Here is a 17,883-nt window from a genome sequence, read left to right on the forward strand (position 1 = left end):
AGAATTTGGGTGAACTTCACAAGGAATGGACTTCAAGAGCCACCACACACAGACATGTCAAGGAATTTGGCTACAGTTGTCATATTCCTCTTGTAAAGCCGCTCCTGAACCACAGACAATGTCAGAGGCGTCTTACCTGGGCTAGGGAGAAGAAGAGATTGACTGTTGCCCAGTGGTCCAAAGTCCTCTGTTCAGTTGAGAGCAAGTTTTGTATTTCATATGGAAACCAAGGTCCTTTAGTCTGGAGAATGGGTGGAGAAGCTCATAGCCCAAGTTACTTGAAGTCCAGTGTTAAGTTTCCACAGTCTGTGATGATTTGGGGTGCAATGTCATCTGCTGATGTTGGTCCACTGTGTTTTTTGAAAACCAAAGTCACTGCACCCGTTTACCAAGAAATTTTAGAGCACTTCATGCTTCCTTCTGCTGACCAGCTTTTTAAAGATGCTGATTTCATTTTCCAGCAGGATTTGGCACATGCCCACACTGTCAAAAGCACCAAAAGTTGGTTAAATGACCATGGTGTTGGTGTGCTTCACTGGCCAGCAAACTCACCAGACCTGAACCCTGAAGGAAAATGAGAAACAAGAGACCAAAAAATGCAAATGAGCTGAAGGCCACTGTCAAAGAAACATGGGCTTCCATACCACCTCAGCAGTGCCACAGACTGATCACTTCCATGCCACGCCGAATTGAGGCAGTAATTAAAGCAAAAGGAGCATCTGCCAAGTATTGAGTACAGAAGTCCAGAAAGCCAACAATTCACTAAAAATGTTTTTTTTTTTTTTGGTCTTATGAAGTATTCTAATTAGTTTAGATGAATTGGTGGGTTTTTGTTAAATGTGAGCAAAATCATCACAATTAAAAGAACCAAAGACTTAAACTACTTCAGTCTGTGTGCATTGAATTTGAATTGAGTTTCACAATTTCAGTTGAATTACTGAAATAAATGAACTTTTCCACGACATTCTAATTCATTGAAATGCACCTGCAATTATCAAGAAACTCATGAATCATGAATAACTCCGTGTTTCTATGCAACTTATACCTTAAGAAGGTTATTTTAAGCTTGATTCCTGTGTTTGCCAAGTTAAAATTAAACGACAAACCCTAAGGCTGGGTTTCTCAAAAAACTTCAGTTAAATTAAACTGTGCTGACTGTAATATCATATCATATAACAAGCTGCTCCCCAAGAGAATGACAACAAACAGAAAGAGAAGTTCTGCTAAAAAAAAAAAAAAAAAAAGGTGTTTCTGAAATTACAGTACATGCAAAATATAATTATGACATAAGAAACCACAACATGTACATGTACAGTATAGTAACCAGGAACCAAATTAGCATTCAAAAGAAGATTTGGTCCAAAACAACTGCATTCAATCACAAGTTTGTAATGTGACTTATGCTGTACACATATAAAATGTGTAGCAAGAATATTCTATCTAATCTTTTTGTCTTGAGTGACCACACAGCCTCATTAGCAAAGCTCAAGTACCCCTTCATCAAGACCAAAACTAGAAATGTTTCTTGATATCAATTAGCATTACCACCACTTAACCTTAATTATTAACAAGAATAAAGTGGTTATTATCACAATTCACTTTTAAATTAAATTCACAGTCCATGTGGATTTAAAGTGTCATCAAAGCACATCAACTATGACCAACCCAGGCTCATTGGCAATACGTGACTCTGCCTACATTTCTGCAGAACCTGAAATACGTATCTCCAGGTACATTTGGCTGCACTTTTCGGGTGAACCGTCCACTAGAGGCGCTAATGTGTATTGTTTTCCTCCGTTTTAAATACACGTTTATTAAAGGTTAGAAAGCAAATTAAACAGTGCTCGGTCTTCTCAGCATACAAAACGTTTGTATTAAACTTGTTAATTCCACATTTTTAAGGTGCCAAAGACACACGTCTCGTCTGGATTTATCCTTTAACTTCGATGGAGAGCAGTTGCGTACAAATACCACGCAGCATCTTCTACGGCAATTACGTCACCAGCGAGGCTCAGTTCGACCAGTTCACCTGATACGTGTACATCTTCAAGCAGGTAAGTGACCGCAACAATCTTTTCATTATTTTAATTATTTCAGTGTTTCTACATCACTTTCATGGGGTCATGTGTTAAAACGGAAGCTTAGTGGAACAGTTAGCACGGCTGCTAACGTTAGCCTACGATTGACATTAGCCTAAGCATTACCACTGTAACTGTAGTTTTACTATAGTATTTGTAGGATATGCACACTAACCACTAACTTACTATGGTTTTACCACTGTAACCGTAGTTTTACTATAGTATTTGTAGGATATGCACACTAACCACTAACTTACTATGGTTTTACCACTGTAACCGTGGTTTTACTATAGTATTTGTAGGATATGCACACTAACCACTAACTTACTATGGTTTTACCACTGTAACCGTAGTTTTACTATAGTATTTGTAGTATAAGCACAGTAAACACAACACTTACTATGGTTTTACCACTGTAACCGTAGTTTTACTATAGTATTTGTAGGATATGCACACTAACCACTAACTTACTATGGTTTTACCACTGTAACCGTAGTTTTACTATAGTATTTGTAGTATAAGCACAGTAAACACAACACTTACTATGGTTTTACCACTGTAACCGTAGTTTCACTATAGTATTTGTAGGATATGCACACTAACCACTAACTTACTATGGTTTTACCACTGTAACCGTAGTTTTACTATAGTATTTTTAGTATAAACACAGTAAACACAACTCTAACTATGGTTTTACCACTGTGACTGTAGTTTTACTATAGTATTTTTAGTATAAACACAGTAAACACAACTCTAACTATGGTTTTACCACTGTAACTGTAGTTTTACTATAGTATTTTTAGTATAAGCACAGAAAACACAACACTTACTATGGTTTTACCACTGTGACTGTAGTTTTACTATAGTATTTGTAGTATATGCACAGTAAACACAACTCTAACTATGGTTTTACCACTGTAACTGTAGTTTTACTATAGTATTTTTAGTATAAGCACAGTAAACACAACTCTTACTATGGTTTTACCACTGTGACTGTAGTTTTACTATAGTATTTTTAGTATAAACACAGTAAACACAACTCTAACTATGGTTTTACCACTGTAACTGTAGTTTTACTATAGTATTTTTAGTATAAGCACAGTAAACACAACTCTTACTATGGTTTTACCACTGTAACTGTAGTTTTACTATAGTATTTGTAGTATATGCACAGTAAACACAACTCTAACTATGGTTTTACCACTGTAACTGTAGTTTTACTATAGTATTTTTAGTATAAGCACAGTAAACACAACTCTAACTATGGTTTTACCACTGTAACTGTAGTTTTACTATAGTATTTTTAGTATAAACACAGTAAACACAACTCTAACTATGGTTTTACCACTGTGACTGTAGTTTTACTATAGTATTTGTAGTATAAACACAGTAAACACAACTCTAACTATGGTTTTACCACTGTGACTGTAGTTTTACTATAGTATTTTTAGTATAAACACAGTAAACACAACTCTAACTATGGTTTTACCACTGTGACTGTAGTTTTACTATAGTATTTTTAGTATAAACACAGTAAACACAACTCTAACTATGGTTTTACCACTGTGACTGTAGTTTTACTATAGTATTTTTAGTATAAACACAGTAAACACAACTCTAACTATGGTTTTACCACTGTGACTGTAGTTTTACTATAGTATTTTTAGTATAAGCACAGTAAACACAACTCTTACTATGGTTTTACCACTGTAACTGTAGTTTTACTATAGTATTTGTAGTATATGCACAGTAAACACAACTCTAACTATGGTTTTACCACTGTGACTGTAGTTTTACTATAGTATTTTTAGTATAAGCACAGTAAACACAACTCTTACTATGGTTTTACCACAGTAACCGTAGTTTTACTATTGTAACTGTGATTTTACGGTGTACTATTTGTAAAGCACAGTAACCACAATGCCTACCACACTTTTAAATGTTTTTTGTGAAGTAATTGTAATTCAGTATTTGTTTCTGTCTTGCAGTTATGTCAGATCACCTTCTCCAGCAGCTCTTTTAAGAAGCCATCTCTGGTAAAAGCCATCACTGTATGAACTGTAATCCATAATTAATGTACACATAGTTTTGCTCTCTCTCTCTTTCTGTGGTTCATCATGACATTTTTAAAATCTCATAATTTTGACCAATTCTGTCAGAAAGCTGCTAGAATGAACAGGGAACTTGAACTCAAAGCTCCCAATGCTGATCTTGAAGAAGCTGTGAAAGAGGCTGAAAAGTCCTTCTATGATTCAATCTTTCACAGTAATGTTGAAGACATTTAGCTATAACTGATTTGCTTTAATCAACGCATCCTTATTGTTAGTGTTAATAATACCTTTCCTTACAGTCCTTCCTCTCAAATATTTTGGTCACAGATTTTGTTTAACACATTGTCTCAACATGTGTGTATTTCTCTTTGTTTCAGGGTAAAGGGAAGACTAAAGGAAGGCCTGTCATGGGATTTGAATTGGGCCATGTTGTGCATTTCTGGAAAAGACCAAAAGCAAAGGCAAACATTCCAATGGTATGTCAATGTTGGTCTGAGCACCTGGACTGAACTGTACTGCAGTTACATTTTGCACAGCATCTGTACATACCCTACAGCCCCATCAGAAACAACAACCAACAAAGGGTCATGTCGAAGTATTAATAATTCATACAATTTACCAAGCCTTGCATGTCTACTGATTATTTTTTTTAAATTTCTCTTCTAGTCAACACTCACTCCTATCTCTAACTTGTCGTGTGAGAAGTCAGACCTTCAGTTAATTTGGCCAAATCAGATCACTTAAAGCTGTTCACACCAAGAGCAAGAATTATAATGACTATTTTAATTGTTTATTTTTCACACTAACAGAAAATAACATTCTTTTTATCATAAGCGTATGCTGCAGTTATGTTGTCTGCATTTAAATGCTCAGGCTATTTGTGTGGTGGTTTTTGATTGGCTGTCAATGTTTTCATTGTTCAACATCTGGAAAAAAAAATTCTGAAAGAGATTCCAACCATATTGTTTCTGTGTCATTTTATGTCAAATAGCTGCAGTGTGGACTCATCCTTGGTGTGAAGAGGCCTTTAAACTGCTTACAACAAAACCATCAGCAGGTAATCATATTTAAAATAATTCATTTTAGTTTGCTGTTAAATAATTTTTTTTTTTCTAATGCTGCTTGCTTCTCATTCTGTTAAACTTACACAATTCTGCTTATTTCTCTTCATCTTATTTCTTTACTCCCTCACTTAACACATTATTTTGTGCTCTGTTGAAAAATAGAAGCTTAGAGTTTGCAAGATGGCCTTTTCTCAGACTCTGAATCTGATGCATACAGATGAACTCAGGAGCCTGCTAGAGTTGCCAGGGAACTTGAGCTTGAAGTATATAATTGTAACTGCTTAATTTATATGTTTAAACAACAATAATACTAAAAAAAATTGGGTCAATAAATATTGTATTGTTTTAAAGATGAAGACCAAAAAAAGAAAAGAAAATCAGTCCCGGCAATCCAATCCTGATGAATGAGGAATGAACATGGTCTTCTTGTGCCCAAACACTGAGCTGAAAATTTGCACATTTCTACTGGTATGTATGTATTCAAGCAATGTAGTTATATGGGTTGGGGTTAGGGTTATATGGGGTATAGCAATTGATGTTAATTTCTCAAAAGACAGCCGTTACCATTTTTCACATGCACTTTTTTTTTTTTTTAATAGCTCCTAGAATTGGCAAATCAACTGTGCTATCATCTCTGGAATTTGGGCAGGATTGGCCAAATATGGTGAGTACTGACACTTGCACCTATTCATCAACACTATTTCTCTGGAATTATTGTTGACTTATTGTTTTGTCTGTTTGTTTGAAGGAGGGTGAAGCCAGTTGACCATATCAATTCAATGGCCACCAGATGCAGCATTGCAGCCTGAAACCACCAGTTAACTGCGATGAAGACTGCATTCCTGAACAACTCTACTGTGACAGCTCAGATGTTACGGCCCAGAAAAGTAAACTTCACAAATGAACAACTGCAAAATAGTTGTGAAGGGATCCGTTTGGCTCATATCTCCAACAAGAATCAATGGTAAGTCCAATGCAACAATTAAAAATAAAAATATATATTGTTTATTAATTTACAACACCCTAAGTACATGTTATGTCCCTCCAGGATATTTACATCAGTTGGTGTGTGAGGAAAGCACAGAGGACCATCAGAGACTCCAGCCACCAGAGCCATGGATTACTCTCATCGTTACCATCAGGCAGAAGTTATTGCAGAACCTGCACCAGCAGACACATTTTTCCACTGGCAATTAGACTGCACTGAACTTATACCAGAAACAATACACAGCACATCAAGCTCATATGCACTGCTCTCTATCAGTTGCACTGTCTGGACTCTAACTGGCTATTATTCTGCACCATGACATTCTGTTTGAACTGATTCATTCCACACGGCACTGCAAAGGTATGCGTACTGTGATTATTGTTTTAATTTCATGCTCTCTGTGTATAGCTTACTATTTACCTTATTGTTCTCTACCTGTATTGAGTCCCTTATATGTGTGTGTTGCCTACATTGAACATTTGTTGTCTATACTTTCATGCTGCAGTTTTCACACAAAAAATGTCACCGCCTGTACCATGTGATCATGGTATTGTGATAATAAAGTGATATGATTTAAATTGGTCACATGTCTTTTGTTTATCAGTTGTACTGCAGTGTGCTGGATAACAACTTCAAATTGTTCATGACATGGAAGGAGATTATTAAGATAGGGATATGGATAAGCAAGCAAGAGGAAGAAAACCAAGAGAGCTCTGAGCAGGAAACTGAATGTGATTCTATGATGCTCAAGACATTTAACCATGCATGCATTTGGGAGGCTTCATCTGGTTAAAATAATATGGTTTTAACATAACGCATTTTTATTTCTCTTGAATATCATTTGTCTTAATAGGCTACTTTAGCTGTCTTTATGATGTAGCACAAAGTATTGGATAATAAAGTATGGTAAATATTCTTTATTAGGAATGTTGTTTGGTAAATACACCATTTAATTGTGTAAACAATACACATAATTACCATGAGTGTTTTAATTAAGATGCGACATTTGGTCATATTAATGACATTCAATACATGAAGGCAAGGCTGAAAGATTCATTAGAAGAGACTACATGGACTACAGTATATTGCTACAGGCACTTTATGCACAGCTGAGGGTGATGGACCAGGGAAAGATCAACATCAATCCTGTACTGTATAATAAATAAGATGAGCATGCACATTACTGATGTTTTGCAAAGATGGACAAAGATGAGGAATATTTGACAAAGATACAAATGATGTCTTTTATATTATGATCCTTTGCATTGCATGAATTGTATAGCTTTTGCATAAACCACACGGTCTGTACCTTGTCTTACTGAATGACACACTGACATTGTGTGATAGTACAAAGAAGTGTCACAATATGTATTGATTGTTTAAACTGGTGTCTTCATTTCCTGTCATCACTCAATTCTTGCTCCTGATCTAATGAAATAAATGGACACAATTCAATTAGGAAATGTCTATTCTTATTCTAAGAAAACTATGACTTTCAACTTACATATTGGCAAATTTTTGAAAAGACAATCTAAAAAATGTGACTCAGCACAGTGTGCTGTTCATGATGAGAATAGATTTGTGTGTTTTGACTGCCCTTCAATCCCCAGGGGCCCAGTAGAGTCCCATGGAAGAGCAAAAAAATGAACATTTCAAATGGCTGTAAATCAGTGTCTGATTATAATGTCAAAGAGAAAATTGGCAGGACAACTACTTATGCTATGTTAATTACATATTGTTGGACACAGTTTTCAAACATTCATGGAAAAGTGGTATAAAGGTGTTTTGAAAAATGATCTTAGTAAAAAACCAAATTTCAGCATGCCTCTGAAATATGTCATAGATATTTGCACAGTGTACTTGTTTAGATAAACCTTTGTTCAAAAAAGATTGCATTTTCCACTATTTTATTAATAAAAAATTTATACTACATTACCCACAAACCTCTGCCATTCTATCTATAGAACACGAAAAAAAATGGCGCTGTTATTTGTAGTTTAATTAAGATCTGCTTAGGGTTAGGGTTACGATCTCGGTAAATTAGGAAGTTCTCACAACATAGCAACACTTCGTTGTTAACTGAAGTTATTACTGATGTAATAAGAGCAACACGGACTTTGTAACATTAAGCGTTGTTTTTCATTTGGATTTAAAGATAGTCCAATCACAGCGAGTTCCAAATGGCAACCAAATTGAACAGAGTCGTCTCGTTTGCTTGTCCAAATATGGTCATTTATGACATGATCTTCCGGGTTCTTGTGGCAAATACAGATAATCAGTTCAATATTTATTTGTCCCCACTCAACATAAAACTGGAACAACAGATTGGATAGTTTGGTTAACTTGATGCAGCAATAGATTTATTGATTACCAGGATTATTTTATTTTATTTTTTTAAAATAAGGGCATAATGGTTCCCATAGTAAATTATGTTCACACTAATATAAATTTATGTACAATATTTAAACTCAAAACTTTGATATAAATTGCTGTGAACAATAATTCAAAATGTTTCATTTGCTTTCAAAACAAAAAACATGCACCTCTAATGATTAAACATGAAGCTTTTTTCTACTGTTTAATTGTGCTTCTGTAACATTTACAGTGTATTAAGGGTAAACAATTAATCACTTCTGTTTCCTGGAAATGGACCTTACAAAATTGCAATTCTTAGACCTGCCAGATGAACTATAAGAATAATAAAAAATAATGAATCACACATTTTGTAGTCATTTCCCAATGTTTATTGACATATCAAACTTTTCACAGATAAAAAGTTCCCAGAAGAAGCATTCTCTCTCTCCAGTTTGTGCCATTACGGAAAAAAAAAAAGACAAAACAAGCAGTTGATTGTATTTGAAATGCATTTGCATAGAGGTAATTAAGAAATAGGCAATAGAAAACCCCTTAAAAAGATTGTCTAATAGTCAAAAACAAAAAGAGAATTTGTTTGCAGAAAATGTTAAGATGCCAAATAATATTCAATGCTTCTGTTTAACAAACTAATAGGCAAACAATGATTAGAACAATATTTCAATATTTTACAATTATTACCTTCAAAATATATCTCTCCTGTAATCGTTGTTTGCTTCTATTGTGACTAAATGCAAGACAAATTACTGGTTAATAACAATTATAATATTATTATTATTTGACTTTCTCCTCTACAGTCAACACTCCCATCTCTACTGTGGGCACTCCTGTCACTATCACTATATGTATTATATACATAAGTAGTCTTCAAGAAATCCTGCAAGACAGGAAGAAAGAGAATTTATCACATGATGAACAACAAAAACATTGACAACAGATGGCAGATGACTGTAGCATGTATAATAGTAAACAGAACGCTATCGTCAGTTGGTGTGGATGCTAAAATAGTTCTTATTGTTGTTCTTGCTCTTGGTAAGGACAGCTTTAAGCAATCTGATTTGGCCAAATTTACTAATGATCTGATTTGTGTCAAGATAAACTAGCATTTCCAGACTTGTGCTTCTTAGACAGATGTGTTAAATAAAAATCAACATAGAAAGAAAGGCAGACTCTGAGGTGTGGGCAGATATCATGTACTGTTAGAACAGGAAGAGGCAGTGAAAATTTGTAAAGGTTAATGTAGAGAGAATATGATGGACTTAATATAAACTGGATTGGTATAAACACTCTGACTACTTACAATGGACACAATTAACATTAGAGTTGAGGCAATGGCCATTGACACAAGTACAAGTGAAAAATCATAGAATTTTATATGAGTACACTTGTACAATATCATATACATTTGCTGGCTTGGTAAATTGTATGAATTATTAATACTTCGACATGACACTTTGTTGATTGTTGTTTCTGATGGGGCTGTAGGGTATGTACAGATGCTGTGCAAAATGTAACTGCAGTACAGTTCAGTCAAGGTGCTCAGACCAACATTGACATACCATTGGAATGTTTGCCTTTGCTTTTGGTCTTTTCCAGAAATGCACAACATGGCCCAATTCAAATCCCATGACAGGCCTTCCTTTAGTCTTCCCTTTACCCTGAAACAAAGAGAAATACACACATGTTGAGACAATGTGTTAAACAAAATCTGTGACCAAAATATTTGAGAGGAAGGACTGTAAGGAAAGGTATTATTAACACCTAAAATAAGGATGCGTTGATTAAAGCAAATCAGTTATAGCTAAATGTCTTCAACATTACTGTGAAAGATTGAATCATAGAAGGACTTTTCAGCCTCTTTCACAGCTTCTTCAAGATCAGCATTGGGAGCTTTGAGTTCAAGTTCCCTGTTCATTCTAGCAGCTTTCTGACAGAATTGGTCAAAATTATGAGATTTTAAAAATGTCATGATGAACCACAGAAAGAGAGAGAGAGCAAAACTATGTGTACATTAATTATGGATTACAGTTCATACAGTGATGGCTTTTACCAGAGATGGCTTCTTAAAAGAGCTGCTGGAGAAGGTGATCTGACATAACTGCAAGACAGAAACAAATACTGAATTACAATTACTTCACAAAAAACATTTAAAAGTGTGGTAGGCATTGTGGTTACTGTGCTTTACAAATAGTACACCGTAAAATCACAGTTACAATAGTAAAACTACGGTTACTGTGGTAAAACCATAGTAAGAGTTGTGTTTACTGTGCTTATACTAAAAATACTATAGTAAAACTACAGTCACAGTGGTAAAACCATAGTTAGAGTTGTGTTTACTGTGCATATACTACAAATACTATAGTAAAACTACAGTTACAGTGGTAAAACCATAGTTAGAGTTGTGTTTACTGTGCTTATACTAAAAATACTATAGTAAAATTACAGTTACAGTGGTAAAACCATAGTTAGAGTTGTGTTTACTGTGCATATACTACAAATACTATAGTAAAACTACAGTTACAGTGGTAAAACCATAGTTAGAGTTGTGTTTACTGTGCATATACTACAAATACTATAGTAAAACTACAGTTACAGTGGTAAAACCATAGTTAGAGTTGTGTTTACTGTGCTTATACTAAAAATACTATAGTAAAACTACAGTCACAGTGGTAAAACCATAGTTAGAGTTGTGTTTACTGTGCTTATACTAAAAATACTATAGTAAAACTACAGTCACAGTGGTAAAACCATAGTTAGAGTTGTGTTTACTGTGTTTATACTAAAAATACTATAGTAAAACTACAGTCACAGTGGTAAAACCATAGTAAGTGTTGTGTTTACTGTGTTTATACTAAAAATACTATAGTAAAACTACAGTTACAGTGGTAAAACCATAGTAAGAGTTGTGTTTACTGTGCTTATACTAAAAATACTATAGTAAAACTACAGTCACAGTGGTAAAACCATAGTTAGAGTTGTGTTTACTGTGTTTATACTAAAAATACTATAGTAAAACTACAGTTACAGTGGTAAAACCATAGTAAGTGTTGTGTTTACTGTGCTTATACTACAAATACTATAGTAAAACTACGGTTACAGTGGTAAAACCATAGTAAGTTAGTGGTTAGTGTGCATATCCTACAAATACTATAGTGAAACTACGGTTACAGTGGTAAAACCATAGTAAGTGTTGTGTTTACTGTGCTTATACTACAAATACTATAGTAAAACTACGGTTACAGTGGTAAAACCATAGTAAGTTAGTGGTTAGTGTGCATATCCTACAAATACTATAGTAAAACTACGGTTACAGTGGTAAAACCATAGTAAGTGTTGTGTTTACTGTGCTTATACTACAAATACTATAGTAAAACTACGGTTACAGTGGTAAAACCATAGTAAGTTAGTGGTTAGTGTGCATATCCTACAAATACTATAGTAAAACCACGGTTACAGTGGTAAAACCATAGTAAGTTAGTGGTTAGTGTGCATATCCTACAAATACTATAGTAAAACTACGGTTACAGTGGTAAAACCATAGTAAGTTAGTGGTTAGTGTGCATATCCTACAAATACTATAGTAAAACTACAGTTACAGTGGTAATGCTTAGGCTAATGTCAATCGTAGGCTAACGTTAGCAGCCGTGCTAACTGTTCCACTAAGCTTCCGTTTTAACACATGACCCCATGAAAGTGATGTAGAAACACTGAAATAATTAAAATAATGAAAAGATTGTTGCGGTCACTTACCTGCTTGAAGATGTACACGTATCAGGTGAACTGGTCGAACTGAGCCTCGCTGGTGACGTAATTGCCGTAGAAGATGCTGCGTGGTATTTGTACGCAACTGCTCTCCATCGAAGTTAAAGGATAAATCCAGACGAGACGTGTGTCTTTGGCACCTTAAAAATGTGGAATTAACAAGTTTAATACAAACGTTTTGTATGCTGAGAAGACCGAGCACTGTTTAATTTGCTTTCTAACCTTTAATAAACGTGTATTTAAAACGGAGGAAAACAATACACATTAGCGCCTCTAGTGGACGGTTCACCCGAAAAGTGCAGCCAAATGTACCTGGAGATACGTATTTCAGGTTCTGCAGAAATGTAGGCAGAGTCACGTATTGCCAATGAGCCTGGGTTGACTATGACACATCACCATGACCTATTATAAAATTTGTATAAACATTGTTAATATATTTTCTTAAATTCTGGTTACTCCTACATGAATCCGGATACATTTGATGTGCGTTTTGTTTCAGAACACTGTCCATCCATACTAGTGTTTCAAACGTTTTCCCAAAAGTTTATTTTTTGCACTGAAACACTGGAAAATGCTTAAAGGGTTAGTTCGCCCAAAAAAGAAAATTTGTCATTAATTACTCACCCTCATGTCGTTCCAAACCAGTAGGACCTTTTTTTGCCCAGCCTTACTTGTTCGAACCAAAATTTTTTAAATTATTAATTAAGAGAGATAGACGTTCTACGTCAGAACACTGGAAGAAATTGTTGAAAAAAATGTTCTTTTTGTTTCTTTGCCCACAAAAACTATTCTCATAGCTTCATACATAGGCGGAGCATAGGCCACAGGGACCTAAGGCAAAAAATGCCACTAAATTTGACCAAAATGTAAAAGATCATGTTCCATGATGATTTAGGATCAACTTTAAACTTTAACTTTTGGATTTTCTCAATATTTTGATTTTTTTGCACCCTCAGATTCCAGATTTTTAAATAGTTGTATCTCTGACAACTATTGTACTATCCTAACAAACCATATATCAATGGAAAGCTTATTTATTCAGGTTCAATTTCAATCAAAAATTCAAAAAGTTGACCCTTATTACTGGTTTTGTGGTTCAAGGTCACATACTGTATAAATATTGTGCAAATTTACACTGACTTAGCAACACTGTTCAAGTAAAAACAGCCTTTTCAAATTTTCAAAACTTTCGCATAGCGTATGTGAGGATTCAAAAAAAAAAAAAAAATGATATTTTTGGAGCTTTGGTGTTGCCGACTTTACACTTTATTCTTCTACTTGTTGCTTTTTAGTCAAACACTCATTTGATATTGATGTGCGTGCTTTTGTTTGCTTTTTATCCAGATTAATGTAGGCATAGCCTCAGATTTGTATTGAGTTTTGGTATAACTGCATTAACAGTAGTTTGGCGATTTCTGCTTGGACTGAGAACTGGGCTGCAAAACTACAAGAAATAATAAAATGAACCATGATTCATTGTTTTAATCTTCTGTTAAGGCAAATTTTTAATTTCAAGTTGTAATTTCTGTTTTATACCAATGACTGTCAGGAATATGTCTGTGTTTTGTCCTGTTCTGTCATGTTTTCCAAGTGTTTTTCCCCCCATGTTTCTAGTTCATTTGGTTTAGTCCTTGTCTCCCCCTTTTGGTTTGTTCTTAGTTGGTTCAGTCTATGCCCATATTTGTATTTCCCCCTCGTTATCCTGTTATCTCGTTTGTAGCCACGCCTTGTGTTCAGAGTATTTAAATCTGTGTCTGCTCACTACCCCTTGTCTGTCGTTAACGTTACATGTTCTCATTTGATGTTCCAGGTTTTTGTTTATTTTGTTTGTATTGTTACATGCGTTCATTGCTTGCTCCCGGGTTTTTTTTGTTTGTTTTGTATTTAGTTTCAGTGTTTTGTTTAAATAAACTGTTTATATTCATTTAATCCGGTTCTCCTGCTTCATCTCCACTCCTCCACTTAGCCAGATTGTGACAATGACAAAGTAGAAAATCCAAAAAAATCCAAGCACCCCCTTGACTTCACATGCCAAGTCAGTATTTTATACAAAATCTAATATCTTATTCAAAACCAGTGGCAATAAAAAGCCTATCCTCTTACGTTTAACGTCTCTGCTTTCAAATCTAATAGAATATATTCAAGATATCAATCATTACACAAAGTCAAAATATCATATTTTAGTTGATTTTTAGTGTCACATCGTGACACTCCAATAAAACAGAAAATTAGCCGTTTAGTATAAACTGACCGATGATGAAGGTGGGTGTGCTATTGAAGGCATAAGCAATTGTCCGGGAATGGCTCTGCTAATGTGCTAGTCCAGCTAATCACCGGCCTTATGCTCATTCAAATATAAAAACCCTTTGCCAAAACAGCCCAGTCCAATTTCAACAGCATGCCTGCTGTTCTATCAAGACACTGCAGAAACATCGCTGGGATAAAAGATGGACCATAATGGCCGCTCAAAATAATGTTGGCCAATCAATGCCATTTCATCACAAATGGCTTTTTATTCTATCTTCACGGGAAGGAGTCACACACAGAGGTGTGAATTATGAATGATTTTGATTAAATGCAGCTGCGGCGTATGCGAGCGCGTGTTTGTGCGACTTGATTTGAATGGTTTGCAAAGCGATACTGTCGGATGCGGCGCGCGAAGGGTTCCAGCTGTGAGAAATACACCACCATTTTCTCTTATCAGCTCAGACGCACAGACAGCGCACACAAAGACACAAACACACGCGCATAAACACGCACAACCGCAAAACGCCTGCATTTGAAAATGTCTATTAACATTTGTATTTGTATTCACTTTCTTCTGAAAACACATCACATCATTTGTAGCACTGTTTCATGAATAATCATGTCATAGTCATAATCATATGTCAGATATAACCACATTTCAAGCTATTTTCTAAGATATCACTCTGTATTTCAAAGTTTCATGAATATTACCAGATAAAGCGGCAGCCTTCTGAAAATAAAATAAATTAATAAAAGTAAAATGTTGCAGCATTTTTTAAACAATGCAATTTAGTCCTTTACAAGTGCTGACATTTACACACAGGAACTCAATTATTGTACAACTAAAGATTCTTTATTAAATGTCCTTTTTAAAGAGATAGTTCACCTAGAAATTAAAATTACTCCATGATTTACTCACCCTCAAGCCATCCTAGGTGTATATGACTTTCTTCTTTCAAACGAATACAATTAGAGTTATATTAAAAATGTTCTGGCTCTTCCAAGCTTTATAAGGGCCTAAGCTAGATAGATGAAGCTCAATAAAAGTGCATAAATCTCTCATAAAAAGTACTCCACATGACTCTGGGGGTTTAATAAAAGCCTTCTGAGGTGAATTGATCTGTTTTTGTAAGAAAAATATCCTTGTTTAAAACTTTATAAACCATAATCTCTAGCTTCCGATAACTGTCACACGCTCGTTTACAAGGGAGTGACGTTCCACCGGATGAACCAGTGGTTTGTATCGAAACCTCCAACATTTTTCTTTACAAATCCTTGTTTTGTACTTCTAATCTGTGACTTCTAACCATGTTCACCTACCTCCTACATCCACTGGAACACCACTCTCTTGTAAACATGGCTTTATAACGTTTTATATATGGATATTTGTCTTGCAAAAATGCATTGATTTGCTTTTAAGAAGTCCTTAATTAACCCCCTGGATTTCATGATGGATTTATGCATTATGCATTACTTTATCCATCCGACTTTATCTTAAACCCCGTTCACTGCCATTATAACGCTTGGAAGAGCATTCGTCTGAAAGAAGTCACATACACCTTTGATGGCTTGAGGGTGAGTAAATCATGGGATAATTTTTAGTTCATTTTTAGGGTGAACTATCCCTATCAGTCTTTAGCCTCCTTGTTAGTGCGCCCACCTCCCATGCCGGAGACCTGGGTTCGAGACCCACTCGGAGCGGGTGCAAGTAAGACCCGGGGTGTAGGGGTTACATTGGTGCCGTGACCCGAATGGGAGTGAGGTTTAGGGGGTGACTGTAACGGAAGCCAGCGCTAGGTGCTGTACAGTTAAACCTTACTCCCCTGATCTTAAGAGGCGAGCTAGTGGCTGCAGTCTTTAGCCTCCTTGTTAGTGCGCCCACCTCCCATGCTGGAGACCTGGGTTTGAGACCCATTTGGAGCGGGTGCGAGTAGGACCCGGGGGTAGGGGTTACATTGGTGCCGTGACCCGGATTGGACTGAGTATAACGGAGGCCAGCAGTAGGTGTTGTGCAGGTAAACCTCACTCCCCTGATCTCAAGAGGCACGCTAGTGGCTGCAGTCTTTAGCCTCCTTGTTAGTGTGCCCAACTCCCATGCCGGAGACCTCTTGAGATTAGGGGAGTGAGGGTCGAGACCCGCTCTGAGCGGGTGCTAGTAGGACCCAGGTGTAGGGGTTACATTGGTGCCATGACTCCCGGATGGGAGTGAGGTTTAGAGGGTGAGTGTAACAGAGGCCAGCAGTAGGTGCTGTGCAGGTAAACCTCACTCCCTTGATCTCAAGAGGAGCACTAGCGACTGACACTAGTGGCTGCAGTCTTTAACCTCCTTGTTAGTGCGCCCGCCTCCCATGTCAGACACTCGGGTTCAAGATCCGCTCGGAGAGGGTGTGAGTAGGACCCAGGTGTAAGAGTTACATTGGTGCCATGACCCGGATGTTTAGGGGGGTGAGTGTAACGGAGGCCAGCGGTAGGTGCTGTGCAGGTAAACCTCACTCCCCTGATCTTAAGAGGCATGCTAGTTGCTGCAGTCTTTAGCCTCCTTGTTAGTGCACCCGCCTCCCATGTTCGAGACCTACTCAGAACGGTGCGAGTAGGACCCGGGTGTAGGGGTTACATATGCTGTCTGCCATTTTCTCCGTGCTTGAGCAGCTGTAGTGGCAACAGTCCCTGCATCCCAATGTTCATACTATCCATCCTAAATAGTATGTGAAATTAGTGTGTCCCAAAGCATAGTGTACTATTTCAGGTCGATTTTTTAAGTGTGGATCTGTGCACACTCTAATGGCTAATCTTGCCCACAATCCATTTCACTTTGGCAAATGATTCGGTCCACAACTACAAACATGAATAAAACCTGTTTTACGGTTAAACGACAAGCATAGCGAAAAAAAAAGTCCCGCGAATGGCAGATCAACGTGCTACTTCTCTTCTCTCCAATCCGGTAGGATGTTAAATTAAATTAAATGTGGAGGATGTTAACTGTGACAAGATGATTGACAGGCCAGTTTAAGACGCAGTTTTGTGACATGATAGTATGTCCCAAAGCTTGTCTACTCTTCTACTACACACTCAAAAGTGTGTACTTTTTCTTTACCAAAAGAGTACATAATTTAAGGGCGTAGTATAAGGACATTGGGACGCAGCAAATGTCTTGTAAGCAATGCAGGATGTATAAGTGAACAAAATAGTCTTCATTTTCTCTTGACATCAGAGGCATTTTTGAGTGAACTATCTTAACAGCAACAGTTTCTGTAGATTATAAAAAGATCACATGATGTTCCACAGGAATGTGCAAATCTGAAGATTTAAACTTAGTTTAA

This window comes from Garra rufa, chromosome 13, assembly GCF_049309525.1.
Source record: "Garra rufa chromosome 13, GarRuf1.0, whole genome shotgun sequence".
NCBI lineage: Eukaryota > Metazoa > Chordata > Actinopteri > Cypriniformes > Cyprinidae > Garra > Garra rufa.